This window comes from Anser cygnoides, chromosome 13 (genome assembly GCF_040182565.1).
Source record: "Anser cygnoides isolate HZ-2024a breed goose chromosome 13, Taihu_goose_T2T_genome, whole genome shotgun sequence".
Classification (NCBI taxonomy): Eukaryota; Metazoa; Chordata; class Aves; order Anseriformes; family Anatidae; genus Anser; species Anser cygnoides.
In genome coordinates this window covers 9,648,763-9,665,964 of record NC_089885.1, presented here as the reverse complement: position 1 = coordinate 9,665,964, position 17,202 = coordinate 9,648,763, and the positions used below count along the sequence as shown (strand labels likewise).

General features: G+C 37.5%; 1 protein-coding gene across 5 annotated transcripts in view; it reads right to left on the bottom strand.

Moving 5' to 3' along the window:
- Positions 1 to 17,202, bottom strand: part of LOC106037701 (uncharacterized) — a 479,206-nt gene that overhangs the window by 207,125 nt on the left and 254,879 nt on the right. For 2 of the 5 annotated variants that reach the window (XR_007169570.2, XR_001208175.3), the window contains 2 exons: positions 12,031 to 12,131; positions 8,960 to 10,309 (listed from right to left, as the gene is read on the bottom strand). The exons of 2 other annotated variants lie outside the window; for them this stretch is intronic. The gene's annotated coding sequence lies outside the window, so the exon portion shown is untranslated. Of the gene's footprint in view, positions 1 to 8,959; positions 10,310 to 12,030; positions 12,132 to 17,202 lie in introns of those variants that run through there. One more of the 5 variants, XR_007169571.2, reaches the window with a different exon arrangement.

Genomic DNA, 17,202 nt, shown 5'->3' with positions numbered 1-17,202 from the left:
GGACCTTAAATATCAGCTAGTTCCAACCCCCCTGACATAGGCAGGGATGCCACCCACTAGATCGGGTTGCTCAGGGCCCCATCCAGCCTGGCCTTCAACACCTCCAGGGATGGGGCACCCACAGCCTCTCTGGGCAGCCTGTTCAGTGCCTCACCACCCTCTGAGTGAAGAATTTCCTCTCATCCTCTAAATCTCCCCTCATTTAGTTTAAAGCCATTCCCCCTTGTCCTGTCATTGTCTGCCCAAGCAAAAAGTTGCTCTCCATCTTTTTTATAAGCCCCCTTTAAGTACCGAAAAGCTGCAATAAGGTCACCCCAGAGCCTTCTCTTCTTCAGGCTGAGCAGCCCCAGCTCTCTCAGCCTGTATTCATAGGAGAGGTGCTTTCATATACACATACCTGCATAAATCTCATCAACAGCATTTCTTGGATTCAGTCAATAACTCAGTGATAAAAATGGAAGTGAAAAAGCAAAAGATTTGTGGTTAATAAATACTAGATAATTTTTACAAAGTGGTTCCTCATGAAAACTTGTTTGCATTAATCAGCAAAAAAAGAGTACCTCTACCATTACTATGAAGTATACTATCTGAATATAACTGAGAAATAAGATTTAGGATTTTTTTTTTCCAGGATGTCATTTTTTTTCCCCGTACATATTTGTATCTATTATTTTTCTTTTTTATTTCACTTCAATGGAATTGTGGAAACATTTACCACTGTAAGATCTGATGCAAGGTCAAATATCTAGAGTTATTCTTTTTTAATTGAAAAGGAAGTTCAGTTTGGTATGCAGCATAACCAGGAACTAGAGGAAATATTTCAATAGGGTGGCATAATTAGAGAGGCCTTTAGCAACAGCACGCTAGGACAGGCTACAGGTTAACCATAACGCAGGCAGTGGCTCACTTTACAAAGGATGCACTTCTCCATTCCCACGATTGATACCGTGCTGGAAATACGGATAAAAATCTGATGTTTTTTTTGCTTGTATCAAGCATCCTATCTGAGCAAAAACAAAACCAAGAAACCAAAACTTTATTTTCTTTGGCCTATATTTAAAAGTTGACTCAAAACATATTGCTGGATATGGGGGCTATCTTTCATCTTCTGCTATCTTACAACATAAGACAAATCTACCTAAATGTGTTTTCATTTACTCTGCCAAGATACAGTGCTCTACAAGTCTATAATCATATGGCTTGTCACAAAATATATATATATATATATATATAAAGTAAGGTAGGGTAGCATTGAGCATTGTTATTCAAGCTTTCCTACACACACACACATATATATATATATATGAATGTTTCTAATTCTTTCTTCGGTTATACTACAAAAATTTATGTGAGGCAGGCAATAACAGAAGACAGACCACAGTAGTTAAGGGAAATATACATGAAGGAAAAAAATGAGATTTGTTGGTGATCTAAATACCTTTGAGACATTAGTCAAAAACTACAGAACAATTGGAAGATTAAGGCCATAGTCCTGCAAAGCCTCAATTTCACAGGGAATTTCACCCACAGAGAATTTACTGGATTGTCATAGAGAGTGATTTCTCTTCGATTACAAATCCACTATCTAAGAAAACAGTTAAATAGGTCAGCTTATACCACCCACCAGGCAACATGTATTTTTTTCCTTTAGAAAGTAAAGAGGTGTAGAGAGATTTCAGAGCTTATTATTATGCAGAATTACGTTTATTTTCATGTCTTTATTTGCTCAACGTCAAGCTTAAAATGTAGTTTTACACAAAAGATTAAACAAGACTGAAGACAGTTAACAATACCATAAGATCAAGAAGCTTATCAATGTTCACACTAAAATCTGATGGGGAGTCATTATGCAGATCTGAAATTGGGAACTCAGCCTAACTAGATATTACTCAGCAGAAATTATAGAGGGCATTTTTTAACACTTTAACTGCAACTTTGTTTTACCATTTTTCTGTAGAGAAGATATTTAGGAATGTAGTTCAAGGATTTGCCCCAAGTATTAACCTCGCACAGTATTTTCGTTTGGGATTTGGGGTTTTAACCTCTTGATCTACTGACAATACAGTAATTGAGTAAGTAGCTTGTTGAACTTGGGACATTCTGACTCTGTGAATATGACTCAGATGCTTAGAACATAATAACTGGAGCAGAACAGCATGCTGGAAAAGCCCAGCATCAAAAGAGCATTCTCAGTTTCTGAAACCAGTGAGAGTCCTTTCCACTGACTTTTTTAGATTTTGGAACATGCTCCATACTGACAAGGGCAATGAGAAGGGGTCATAACTCATTCTTTCATATGATCTAAATCTATATATTTCAAAAGACTATCTTAACACAAAAAAATCAGAAGGGATCAACAAAAATCAGAACTGAACTGCAAGCACATTTTCTTAAAATAAACTAAAAACACTCCCATTTAAATTTACTATTTTTTTCCAGAAGTTAATTAACTACAACAAAATTTCTGCATAAAGAAAAGCAATTTCCAACCATTCAAGGCCTTATAGAAGAACTAAAAAAAAGTTATACCTCTGCCCAAGTTCAATCCAAACAGATCATACATAGCTGCAATCTGCTGAGGAAAAAAAAAAAAACAAAACAAAAACATACAGAATCTTATATCTTCAGCAACAAAAAATGCATCTAGTTAAAAGGTTTTTTGTTTTTGTTGTTTTGTTAAGATATGCAGACTGCTAGAATGAGCTCACAGTAAGGGTCTCTTCACAGAAGTACAAGCAACTCCATGTTTCTAATGAGGTTATAGGAAGCACATTAGAAGTTACCACTGAGTAACTGAAACTACCAGATCCTCACTTACTTCAAAATCCCACTTATGACCCTCATACTGATATATACTGATATATAAATTCACAATTAAATCTTAACTAGAGAAAGTTGGAAAGCTGCCTGGCCGAGAGGGACCTGGGAGTATTGGTTGATAGTCGGCTGAATATGAGCCAGCAGTGTGCCCAGGTGGCCAAAAAGGCCAACAGCATCCTGGCCTGTATAAGAAGCAGTGTGGCCAGCAGGTCGAGGGAAGTGATTGTGCCCCTGTACTCGGCTCTGGTGAGGCCGCACCTCGAGTACTGTGTTCAGTTTTGGGCCCCTCGCTACAGGAAGGACATGGACGTGCTCGAGGGAGTCCAGAGAAGGGCGACCAAGCTGGTGAGGGGTCTGGAGAACAAGTCTTACGAGGAGCGGCTGAGGGAGCTGGGCTTGTTCAGCCTGGAGAAGAGGAGGCTCAGGGGCGACCTTATCGCTCTCTACAGTTACCTTAAAGGAGGCTGTAAAGAGGTGGGGGTTGGTCTATTCTCCCACGTGCCTGGTGACAGGACGAGGGGGAATGGGCGAAAGTTGCGCCAGGGGAGTTTTAGGTTGGATGTTAGGAAGTACTTCTTTACCGAAAGGGTTATTAAGCATTGGAACGGGCTGCCCAGGGAGGTGGTGGAGTCACCATCCCTGGAGGTCTTTAAAAGACGTTTAGATGTAGAGCTTAGTGATATGGTTTAGTGGAGTACTTAGTATTAGGTCAGAGGTTGGACTCGATGATCTTGAGGTCTCTTCCAACCTAGAAATCTGTGATACTGTGATACTGTGAAAGTTAATAAACTTTACAATAATGCTCTACCTATATTATATGCACGAATCATTCAGAAAACAAATCTAAATTATACGCAAAATTGAGGGACACATTACATATAGTAACTCAGTTTTAACTAAGCTAAAGTACTAATTTTGTAACATTATTGCTTAAACATCAATGTCACATACTGGCAATGTGCCAGTTCTAGTACAACTGTGTATATTCACTGTGCATTTCTTAACTACTTTCTATTCATAGATGAGAAAAGAGGAGAATTCTTCCCTGGTGGGGCAGGAGAGGAGCTTCAGAGGTTGTTTAAATGCACTAAAGAAGAAAGATGAGTCATACAGGGAAGACCTAACACTACTTTCTCCTCCAGTCTCAGATGTCAAATATGTACAAACTGGGCATAAATGCATACCAAAGCGTGCACGTGATAAACTAAATATTACTTATAAACTGCTCTCCTTTCCAATAAAATTATTTGAGCTTACAGGATGTATACGCAGGTATATGTATACATATCTTTATCTTTATACACAGATAAACATGTATTAAAGGCAGGAGCTTTTTGAATATGTCTGGGGATTTTCCTGCAGTAGCTCTTCCACGCAAATGAGACCACGCTCTCTTCACCAGCCCCTCTCTTTTCTCCTATAGCTGAGGTATTGCTCCTTCTCAACTCAAACCTTTCCAGCTGCCACAGACTCCCTGTATCTTTTCATTTTAGGGTGCTATGCTTTTCCATCATTGCCACCCCTCTAGCTGAGTTAAGTAGGGCTGAGATCTGGCTGTCCCCTTCTGGGGCAACCCTCTTTCCTCATTTAGCTTCTGCTCTGCCTCTGGCTTGCAGCAGAATTTTGGACTGAAATCAGTGGAGATTTATCTGGGCAATAAGCACTGGTCGCTTGAATTCCTATCAGGATATTTTGTGGCGTTCACTAATAATCGTCTCTAGACAACTCTAACATGCAATGTGAATCCCACACTGCATTCACCCCCCATCAGAAGCATTTTGCATGGAAGTTTTAAGCAAACAGTCTAAACTAAACCAACCCCACATTTCCTTACTTCCAAAAGGCAGTTAGAAATCTCTGCATTCTGTGCTCTGAGTATAACTCACACAGAGCAAGTTTTGTAGCCATTTTTCCTCAGAAATGACAGACCATTACCAATAAAGCATAAACTCATATTGCTTGCAGAAGTGGAAGTTCAAACTTCAAACTGCTTTACAGAATAGAACCTAAAAATAGCATTCTCATGCGTTCTCTCTCTCTCACCCCTGCCCCCTATCCCCTCCTCTCTCTCATAATCTGGTAAAAATGTTAGTGTTCAAGAGCTTCAAGACTACCTTGCTGGAGAAAAAATGAGGTAATTAGATCTAGCAGCCTACCTCTGGCAATGGCCCACACTTACATTTTCTAATACACAGGAGTGAAGAATAGCTTAGCTAGCCAGTTGCACTAAGTTACATTGGAAAATATCTTCATAAACCTAGCAAGAAATCAGTTCATGCCCTGAAGCATTAGGATTGATATCCCTTGTATTTTTGAATCCTGACAGAATACTGACAAATGGTATTTTTATTCTTTTGGAACTCCACATATCAGCTTCAAGTAAGAGTCACTAATACGAAATTTGGTCACATTGTTCCTTCTTAGTAAGACCCTTCATTTGTAAGTGCAAAAAAGCGCACCATCTTAATAACAGTGCTTAGAATCCTTTACGTCTTAAAAAAACAGCAGTTAATTAATTTCAAGCTGGTCCATAATCACTGATTCTTTTCCCAAGTATCTTGAATTACAATATTTATTTTTAGTCTTCTATGATTTCAAAGGAGAAACAAGGAAAAACTGGAAGATTTCAAAATCCTATGGAACACAGAGCAGTCTTATGATTCCACTTATCCACTTCTTCATTAACCACTGGGGTACGAAGGAGGGTGATAGTCTTTTCCAGGGTAATACAACAGAAACCCATATGAATTAGTGTATACTGCACCATTTAGATATGAGAAAACTGTCCCCACCACGGGATGGAAATACAATGTGAAATGTCTTCCAAAGCGAATGTAAATTTTGCCCAATTTCAGTCACAACCTTATATGTACAAGTGTTGTTTTTTTTTCCTTATCCAAATTTTCTTTGTTTATTTTAACTAAAAGACTACAGATTTTTAAACTGAATGCAAACCAAGCAAAATAATGGCAATACCTTGGAATGCCATCAACAGTCTTTTTGAAATAGCAGCCTTTGCTCCAGAAAGCCACAGTCTAGAGCACAGACTCAAAGTAAGAGCTGGTTGAGACAGACAGGGTGGGAAAAGTGAAAGACAACAAAACAAATTGGATTTGGCAGAAAAACAGAAGTCTCAATTTGTCATTTGCCTAAGTAATAATGGACAGCAGTGATAACTCATAAGGAAGGCTTGAAAGGCAGATAAGTACTGATTGACTGGGAGCACTGTTGCGGTGTGGGAGAGCTATTACCCCCAGATTATTCAGGGAATTTGCAGACCCCAAGGTGTAACTGAGCAATTTTCTTAATCACGATGATTTAGAATATATTTCCATTGCTGTCTCAACTCATATATCTACAAATGTTCATGTCCAGCTTTATTTACTTTCACTCATAAAATCCTTAAGTGTGCATTTATTTGTCCATTGCAACTATTCTATATCACAGGTGGACTACGCTCCTAAACTGAGCTGTCCTACAGGTTTATCTTTCCCTGATACCTGAAAAGAAACTGGTGGTAAGTACTCCACAAGACTGGAAAACCGCTAATTACAGATTGTCTGGCCACTCACAGAAATGTTCAGAAACGCTAGCTGGAATAACGGTTCTGTGTTCCTGTATGAACTTTTAATCCTAAAGCATTGGACCCAGAAGTATTACATTTCCAGTTAATTGTGCAGTGCAATCAGTAAGCAGTTAAACTGATACCATTATAAGAATAGTTGCTCAGCTTGAACTGACCCTCCTACAGAAAAGTTTTTAGTTCTTGCTCTGAGTATAACAATTCTCAGCTACACATGCTACCCCTCAGCATCCTTTGATTATAAATTGAGAGAAATTATAAAGATTCACAAGTAGCATCAATAGCTTCTCATAATCCTTCAGTTACCTCCCTCTCTTTGCATCATCCCTGGCAGTGTTCTGTCCAAATTAGAGTATGACTGCAAATGTTCATTGAAAGAAAGCTCTGTTGAGTGCAGCCATCCTAGATGCCAGTACTTCTATGATCAGTCCTTTTTACATATATATATATGTATATATTATATAATATATATAATATATTATTTTTTCCCCTGTGTAGAACAGAAGGAATGCAGACACCAAGTAAAGAGAAGTCTGTTCAGAAGAAGACAAAACCCATAACCAAGCTACTATGAAAGAAGTTCAGATCTTCCACTAACACTTTCTGGGACTCCAAGTAGATTTGCACTGCTGTCTTGGCCTGCATGCTTGGTAAAGAGGTACTGCTCTTGGCAGAAAAGAGCTGATAATCAAATCCCAAACTGTGCCCCAGCTGCAGCTGAATATAACTCAACTATTCCAATTCAGTGCAAAGGTAAGCATTAAAAACAACAGCACTGGGAAGAGCCAAGCAACCAAATTTAGAAAACTCTGCAGAATGCACCTCAAAGGATTTGACATATTTGACAGGAACTTCATTACCTTCACCCAAATTCTAAACTGGTGTTTATCAGCTTTATGACATTACAGCAAGTTATGCCAGTTGGGAACCTGCTCCACTGCAGCTATGTGTTTTGTAATTGCCAAGTCAGGATCTGTGATACATTAAGGTTCTTTTGCAGAACTTCTACCATACTGTTCTCTTTATGATGCATGATTTTCATTACTCAGAGACTATGATCTCAACATATGTTTATGGGAACAGCCTGCTATTTATTACGCTCAAAGCGGTGTCTCATGCTGCACATCACTGTGACAAGCAATTAATTCCTACTGAGTAATTAATATAAATATTTAAGAACTATTCCTAGTAAAAGTTACAATTATATTTATTCCATAAATATAAGTAACACAAGCAATTACTGTCATTATATATTAAAAATATTATATATGCAGCTACTTTTAAAAAATGACAATAATGTATCAATGATACAGTATTTCTTCAATAAAGTCAAACAGCCACCAATTTCTTGTTCAGGTTGTAAAGCCTGTGAGTGACTCCAGGCCTCACACAGGAATGAAAGCAAGGACTAAAAAAAAAGGAGGAGGAAAATTTGTGCAGTGAACTCCAGGTAGAACTCCAGGGAAAGGGATGCCCAAAGAAAAAACAAGAAACTTCTGCAGTACGTGTTATTCTAAAATGCACCTCAGTTGCATACAAAATACTCAAGTGCATGAACAAAGTAGAGCCATCAAGGGAGTCAGCGATGCTGTCAGGCTGCTTGCCAGGTCACAGCAGGAGGATGCACAGAGACAGAACTGAGCTCTTCTCCGGAGACCTAGGCATGAGGAGCCCTGGCTCAAAATCCATTTGAATGCCAAGCCTAGCAATTTAATTTAAAGCATTTTTGCACTAAGGCAGGTGAGAAGTACAAGCTGGGGAAGAAGGTTAGGAACCAGCTCCCTCTGTGCCCAGCACCCGCTCTCAGCTAAGGGTGTCTCATGAAGCAACCTAGCACAGCCCATGGAAAAAAGTAAGATTTTAATTTAAGGTTTCAGATTGTTTAACCAAAATTGCGGGGGGGGGGGGGGGGGGGGGGGGGGGGGAAGTATTTAAGCATTTTTTTTCAAACCATCTGCAAACACCCAAAGAACACAATGTTTGAACATCCATGACATGCAGAAAAAAATCCATTGCTTCGTCATAATTTTCTTCTTCCAGTAACACAAACAAATATATATCTTTTGAAATTTCCTACAAAACAACTGTCATTTTTAACATCTTTGGTTAGAGGGCAATTTGTAGAGTTACAGCCTTTCAAATGAGCAGATGTTCTGTTTTCCAGAGGGAAATCATACGAATATTAGAGTAACTACAAAGGGATAAACTCTTTGTACACTGGCCTGGCTTCTCTTTGGTGTCTCTGTGCCAGTCTACTCTTTCAAGGGCTGTGCTGTAGTGATTGAGAAAGCAAAGATGCCAGACATACTTCCTCTTTATTGATGCTAAAAGCCACAGAATAGGATTGTGTGATAGGAACAGGTTATCAGTTTTCCTCTTGGTTTGCCAACAACGACATCAACAGTGTCTGAACTCCAACCCGGACAAACCACAAGATCATCTTATTCATAGAAAGGAGCAGTAGTGCAGCTTTTTACATGTAAAAACAATAAAATAAAATGAAATGAAGCCAAACGCCTCCCTGGAGATGTAGTACTAATTATATACGGCCTCATTTCTCAGCAATACATATTCTTTACAAGTACTATCAAACTGATTGTACTTCTGCAGAAGACAGCTCCTCTGTTATGCTACAGCAATGGTGCTTTACGCAACTCCAGAATAAGTATTTCTACCTTCACTGCAAATGTCTGTGCGCCTGAAACTACATGCAGAGCTATTTAATCACTTTGGATTACATGAAAAATTGTTTTGAGAATTTTTAGACATGTTTACATGAGATATCTCACTAGTCATCTGGAATAATGATCAGGTCATGCCCTGAATTTCAAGAGATTGGTCTTAACTATGAAGGCTATACCTCTAAATAAATTGCCTAAATAAGGACACAAAAAGGCTGTCATTAAAAAAGCGTGATGGTGAAGAAAAATTCTTTCAATTTAAGTGGCTTATTTTCTGTAATATAAGATGAAAAAACTAACTAATGCTGCTTCACTTCTTAAAGGGCAAATCCTTTCCCTCCATTAAGATAAAAAGTGTTGATGCGTCTTAGCTAATGTATACTCTTAACATGGCTCAACTTTCTTGCATTTCTGCATGTGGACACGTGAATCAGCGCTTCACTAACTCTCCCTCCTAGGAGGGCACAGGGGAAATGAAACTGAAACGTTGTCCAAGGAGTGAGTGTTTGCTAAGCTTTTGCACAGCAAACTACCTAGAATGTCTTTCCCTCCAACATGGATCATCAAGTTTTGTGTCATCCCACATGCCTGGGAACCAATCTCTGCAGAGCAAAATCAGCGGACAAACACTATGAAATAATGCCATCACACAATATGCTCTATTAGTTTGTATTTAAATATATTTTACACTCATTTTCTGGTTTCTATCATGAGGACTAAAAACACTCTCCTGCTAGCCCAGAAAGCAAACTATGTAGAAAAGGTAGCCAGTGAATGACACAAGAATCAAAGCAAAACATACCCTGCAGAGACTCCAGCAGTACTTGGCAGTGCTCACCTAACTTGGATCAGGAACCTTTACCTTAAAACAACTGCAGGTTTCAAATTATCCAGGAAATCTGAGTCATCTTTCAATATGTTCAGGTATTAATTGTCTTTGAAAAAATCACAATTATTAACTGTGATTAAGCTACTATTTATAAAAAAAAAAGAAAAAAACACAAATGGGCGTCAAGCACTACTCTAAGCTCATATTCACTCACTGATGAAAGCTCCTTCAATATTTCTGAAGTTCCTCTTTCTTCTGCTGCTGGAAAGTCACAGAATCATTCATCTTGGTATTGTTGAAAGGTCAAGTTCGTTTTAGGAAACCCAGGATGCAAGCAGCTACTGTCTCCCCTGCTGCTGTGCATTTCTTTTTTCTGTTCTGTTAAAAAGCATTATCCTATAAAAGAACAAGATCTGTTGTGATCCACAATTACTAGCTTCATATAATTTTGTAGCATGCATATTCTCTAACGATGGTGTGCCACAGAAGAAAAAAGGATAGTTACACACTTCAGCTCTGATGAGTTTCTGCTGTACAGTGTCCTTTTAATTCTAGGAGAGTCAATGTGACATTTATTTTTGATTTTTTTTTTCTAGTAGTCAGTTAATCACATCGGATATTAGATAATATCCCATAATTATTTCTTATTTATCTTCCATTACTTCTGAAAGTAAGGCTTACATTTTTCCCCTCATATACAATAAAACCAGGCATTTTAAAATAACTTTGTAGCATCTCAAAAACACCATTCTCTACATTTTTTTTTTTGAACACTTCCATTTTCATAGTCACCTTGGACAAATAATGCCAAGCCAAATGTTTTTAGTACTTTGAATAAATTAAAAATGAATTATTTAGAAGAGCTCAGAAAAAGGGAAACAGGAATTCATTAATTAATTTTGACTTAGTTGATTTGTGAGTGGTTAAATCAAATGACAGCAGCTTGGAGCCATAGGCTACTGGCAGAGCTAGATATAACCAGAGCAAGCTGCAACATAAACATTGAGGCAGCAAAATAAAAGGCAGCCAGTGGGATTTTAGGGCAGAGACCCCCCTAATATACCCTATTTAAGACCCAAGGTTGCAAGCTTTCAAATGAGAACCTAGCAAAAGAAAAATGCTTCTGCAAAGAATGAATGCCAATAAACGCAATGCAATTGAGCACCAGGTAAAAGACTCCACTCTTCTACCCAGGTGTTATGCATTTTGATTCCAGCAAATTCAGTGAACAGGAAAGCTGTGAATGCATATATCCAAATGAGATATTTGCTTTCTACCTTTAGAATTTAACAATGTGTAATCAAGTCAACAAATGACACTTTTCCAAACTTAGTAGAATTTGCCAGCATGAGATCACAACATAATTCCAAAAATTGACTCAAGAGAAAATAAATGGGAGACATAAAATACTTAATTTTAGACACAAACTTTCATGAAGATTAGAAATACTGTATCATTTGTCAGCATGGGCTTTCAAACTATCAAGCACATTTCCCTGCCTGGTATTTGCTAGGTAATCATTTAGGTTTATTTCCCATAAAACACATCTGAAAATAAAATTCCCCCTTTTCAGATATTTCAGAGGAATAACAAAAATATTTCAAATACAGTCTTTGGAAGAACACTTCAATCCCTTTCACAAAAATAACTCCACAGCAATGACATGAGGTCTCTGGTAGCCATTTGTCTGAAGTGGGATTCATCAGCCTAGCCTTATGATAGTTAAAAAGCATTCTTTACTCAGCAGAGATTAAGACAAAGATAACACAACTATTTTCTCCCTTCCCCTAAGAAGTGCCTCCAGTTTTGTGACAATTTTCACAAGAACACTTACAGATTTAATTTATTGTGGTAGAGGCCAATTGTCAAGCGTTCACTGGTGAGGAGAAAGAAATTTTGTGTACCTTGTTTTATATAAAGACAATCAAACAAAAACAAAACTTCCATAAAAAGGATATTGATGTAGAAACTTATTTTTAGGGATCTCCGGAGAAAAATTAAAATATAAGTTGTTGCCCAGACAGTTACGTTAAGTCAGGTAGCACAGAAGTATTCATAGTCCTGCCTGAAAACAATGCAAGTCACTGCTTAATTTTGTTCATGCAATTTCTACTTACGGCAACAGTGCAAAGAACGTCAACCACCACCAATGAGCTACAGCTTTATAACAGGATTAAACAGCTTTTCTAGTATGTGCCAGTCTCCCATTAAGTACAGCCTAGAAAGTGGACAGAAGGTTAAATCTAGCAGCAATAATGTGAAAAAACAGCACCATTGCTTAAGGCAACTCTTTACAGGCAACTTGCTATGAGAGATGAGACAATATGAAAAGTGTTTTTACAGTTCTTCTTTAACTTTTCTTTGCTGAATGTTGGTTAGCACTCAAACATTAGGTCACCACTGAATGCAAAACATTACTTAAGGTTGCTAAATGGTGAGCTTCTTATAATCAATAGTAAATACAAAGAACAGACTTGTAAGACCTTTCTCAAAAGCTTTGATCACCGTATTAACACTAGTGGAAAAATATAAATACGATCTAGTAAGATAGGTGGTACTTGATGAGAAGAATGAAGTCTAACATTCAAATATATTTATCAGATGCAGACAACATATCTGAAAAATCCTGAACTTTCAGTTCTGAGAATTAGCTACGCTTTAATAGCATTCAGGGAAACAATGAGCTAATGTAGAAGCTGTCTGTTGAGTGACTGAACGTTGATTCAGTCTGAATGCATTCACCACAATGTACCGAGCTACTAGTCGGGAATGAGTGGGAGTTCATTAGCATACAGAGAAAGAAATAAGCATGCTGGTGCATTGTATCATCTGTTTCACAGTGTCATAATTTACCTATAGGAATCGTGGTTAATGAATAACTTTTAGGAGACCTTAGCAACAATCAGCAGTCACACTCTGCCTACAAAGAAAACAGCAAATTGGTTTAAAATCACTTCTTAGCATATGCAGTGAAAACCATTACATGCTGTCAGTATGTTCAAGTCATTTTGCTAATGAGATGAGACAGGTTGTGTGACAAAGAAAGCAGCATGTTTCTCAGCGGTGAGAAGTAATGACTCCGCTGACCAGTACGAGAACCTGGATCCTCAACTATTCTCAGATTAGGCACTTCTCCATTTGGCAAATCACTCATATCTGCATCCCAGCGTCCTGTTAAATTTTAGGTTTATGGTGTTGGTTTTTTCTTAATCTATGTTTGGCTGAAACAGAAGGGCATGTTCTGACAGTTGAGATCACATGCACTTGTCTACACTTGAGGGCTAGAAATATCTAGCTGGGCTTTATAGGTCAGTCATGTTATAATACAGAGTGTCAACGATGATCTTGTGTCTGTTTGATCAACCATTTTAGTTATACTCTCTACAATCAAAGAGCTAGCTTTGATGAAGAAAAGAGACAACCAAACTTTGTAGCCACAGAAAAAAAGTAAATGTCCTTGAGGATTGTGCCCCTTTCATGCTGTGATTAATTAAGCAATTAAAAGTATGATTGGTCTTTCTAAAGATGTCATAAGATGCAGCAGCTTCCCGTTATCCAGAATAAATTAATATCTTCAGTTCTTTTTAAAAGCACTAGAGCTGCAGGACAAAATGTCACACACCTCAGAAATTGGAGAAATTTTCTCTTCTCAAATATCATTGAAAAGAAGGATGAGTCAGATGGACGCTCCAAAACTCTGATAGCTCTGATGATAAATATTGTGACTATTTCTACGCTGTATCAATAACTCATGTTGCTAGATCAATAGATCTTTGAAAATCAACCAGCTCTCCTTATCCCCTCTTCTCCCCAGGACTGTATCCCATGGGATTCTTACAAGCAGATCCCTCAATAGGCCAAAACTCTGCCCTTGTGAAGGGCTGCAGTTTTACTCATCTCAGGGTCCTGTACTGCAGCTGAGCTGGCCCCCAGTCTTCAGATCCCTGACCAGCTGGCAAGAGTCAGGCCCAGCAGAGCCCATACCCTCATCAGCTCCCCGGTCACCTTTGTTAGGAAGTTGTCGATGCACTCCAGAAAACTCTCACATTTTTTGTTTTTAGTGTCCATCTCTTTTAGTTGCCTATATTTGGTCAATGCTCTCAGACATATAGTTTGATTTTTGGGTGGTCCTGTGTAGGGCCGCAAGTTGGACTTGATGATCCTTGTGGGTCCCTTCCAACTCAAGATATTCTATGATTCTGTGATTTTAGCCCTTCAACACAGAGCTGTATTCCCACAAACCCTAGCGTGTCCTCCTCAACAAAAACTACATGGAAGTCCACAGGAGCTTGCTCACTCATATGCTTCTGACTTCATATCTGATTAAGTACAGGAAAACCAGACTAGACAAAAGCTAAGAAACCAGTATAAAAATAAAATAAAATAAAACCTTTTCCAACATACCAAATATTTTTTAAAATATCAGACCGAACACAGAGCTACAGGTCAGATATTCTCTTAGATTTTGAAAAAAAAATGATGCAAGTCTCCTGTCACTAAACAAAGGCTCAGCTACCTTCACCTGACTTGAAAAGCTTTATATTTGCATCAAGAGAATCAAACCCTGGTACCTTGTTCTGGCTGCTCTTGAGGTATATTGAAATTGTGACTTATCCCTCAGACCAAGGTGAAACACAATTCTGTCAAGCTATCTTTGGCCACTGAAGTATTTCAAGCTTTCTAAGTCACTCTTTTCTCACCACTATCTGCTGCAATGACAGCATGTCTCTAGTATATCTTTCAAGTAAGAGAACCATAATAAGAACAAGAAAAAGGGTATAACACAATCAACAGTTTAAACAACATTTCATCTTAATCCCACTTGTTTTGCTAGTTATTTCCCTGTGCTTACTGGTACTTTGAGAAGAAAATCAGGAAGTTCATATTTATTACTTCATCAGCTGATTTAGTCATGCCTCAGGAGAGCTTTGAAAATGCTAATCAATGACTATATCATGGCAAAAAACTTTTGTATTTCTGCCTTTCCGCATAGCTTGACAATCACAATTTCAAACAAGGCACAATAGGGTTTACAAATCCTATCCTGAGGAAGGACAGAAAATCTTGAAAATCTATTGCATTTTACCATTTTATTTTGCAATATACATTAAACAATAAGTGCTTTATATACAGAAAATCAATTCTTAAGAGGCAAAAGAATAACAGGGCAGGTCATTTAGAAAAAATCCATGATACATATTTAGAATTAACACAATTAATCCATACAACCCTCTTAATCCAAAAATGTCATGCAGTAAATTGACTGACCATTTTTAAGGCAGGTGGTAGCATATTAACAATATGGATGTGCCAAGTTTACTGGAAACGATTCACTTAACTCACACAAATGCTACTATAGCCAGACCATCACTTAGCATGTCAAACATCGATAACTATCTGATGCACTTAAATAGCTTAGGAAAATATATGGGGTGGAATAATCAATTTTCAGGGGCAGAAAAGCATTCACTATGGACAGCATTTTGCAGTCCTCCTTGAAATACATAGTTTTTCTATAGCTACTTTTATGGAAGAATATTTGCAACCTGTCTAAATGTCCATAACAAGGTTATTAGTTAGAAGTCCACAGGAAGTCATAGCACAATATAGACAAAACCTCAGAAATACAAAACTATCAGTTTCACTTAGATGCATCTTTCCCGCAACACATTACAGGGTCTCACAGTCAACACTGATCCTTCAGCTTCACCTAGACCATTTCAAGTCTCTGGAATTTTTACTTTGTAAGAACAGCAGTAGCATCTACATCCTGGTCTTTGCACCTCTTAATAGTAAATATACATCTTTCCTGTTAAAAGCTCAACACTTGTAAATGTCCTCATCCTGCAATACTTTATCACTGCAAGAGGTAGTTATCTGAAATTACTGTAAAAGAAAACATCTCTCAGTTCTTTTTTACTACTTCAAAGTTAAAAGAGCCAGTCCTATGAGTATGGCTGAAGAACATGCAGTTCTTTTCAGTGTAAAGAGCTGGTAATGGAGACTGGTGGACACTTGATCAATGGTGTTCAATCAAATCAATCTGAAGTTTACTGTACTGTTTAAATACAGAAAGACTGAAATACAAACAGAAGATAGAAAATGTTCTATTTGGCATTTTAAGACAAGTCACAATCCAAACTAGTTCATTATACGCAAGCTGTGAAACTTAACTTTGATCTATAAGTCATCAGAGAAAAGGATAGTAAAAAAGAAAGCTGTGATAACTAGATTTTCTAATTTTCTTTCCTTACAGCTCTCTCAGAAGAGATCCAGGCATTCCTTTGGAAGTTCTTTTCTTCCAAATAACTTGTCAATAGATCTGTTCTTAATTGTACGTATAAGGACAAGTTTTCATTAAGGTGCAATTAGGCATGCAACTCCATTACTATTAACAATGCAATGAAGAATAATAAGGCAGAAATAAAAGCATTAACATTTTTTCAAGGTAATGGGTAATTCTTAATGGAAACTCTGTGCCTTAATTTCCTACCCCTGGTAATACAAATGTATTGTCAGATCATGAGGACAAAAAGGACAAACCTTAAAAACAACAACAAACCACCTCCATCCTACCCTGCCCACAGCTAATAAAAATAAAAGAATGAAATCTTAGCCTTATGAAATGCAGTAGGAACTTTTTTTTCTTACTTCACTTGAGGAACACTTCAGCTCATGACTAGTGATTTAGCAATTTCAAATATCTTTAGTAAGTACAGATTTACGTGCAAATCTATAATATCCAGGAATATGCCAGAAATATGAGAGAGAACTTGGTCATAGCTAAAAATAAGAGTTGATCCAATATCAGATGAAGAGCATGAGCATTTTTCTATTAACTTCAGGAAGTTTTGGATGGTGTCTACTTGGAATCACACACTGAGAAGGATTTCTATGCTAACCACAGTGTTTTCTTTGCCAAGGGAAAATAAAAATATATTTAATATAACGACATTTTATCAATTATGAAAGCAAACATCTGATCTCCAGCTCTAGAGTAGGAAGGAAAGCTTTATTTTCTTGGTTTTAACAAAAAACATATATTGTTTCAAGAAAAAAACAAAAGGCACAGAAAAACAAAAATAAAAAACACTCAACTATCACATTATTATGAAATCAGAATGGGAGAAGATGTTTTCTCTGTAATTGTATTTTAGTTTATGTATTTACCATATTTCCTATTGCAAAAAATATTAATTCACAGCAGCTGCTATGAACAACAAGTTGACAACTTAATAAGAGAGCAGACAAAATATTTGATTAGTTTTGCCTGGTGGTAAAGATCAACA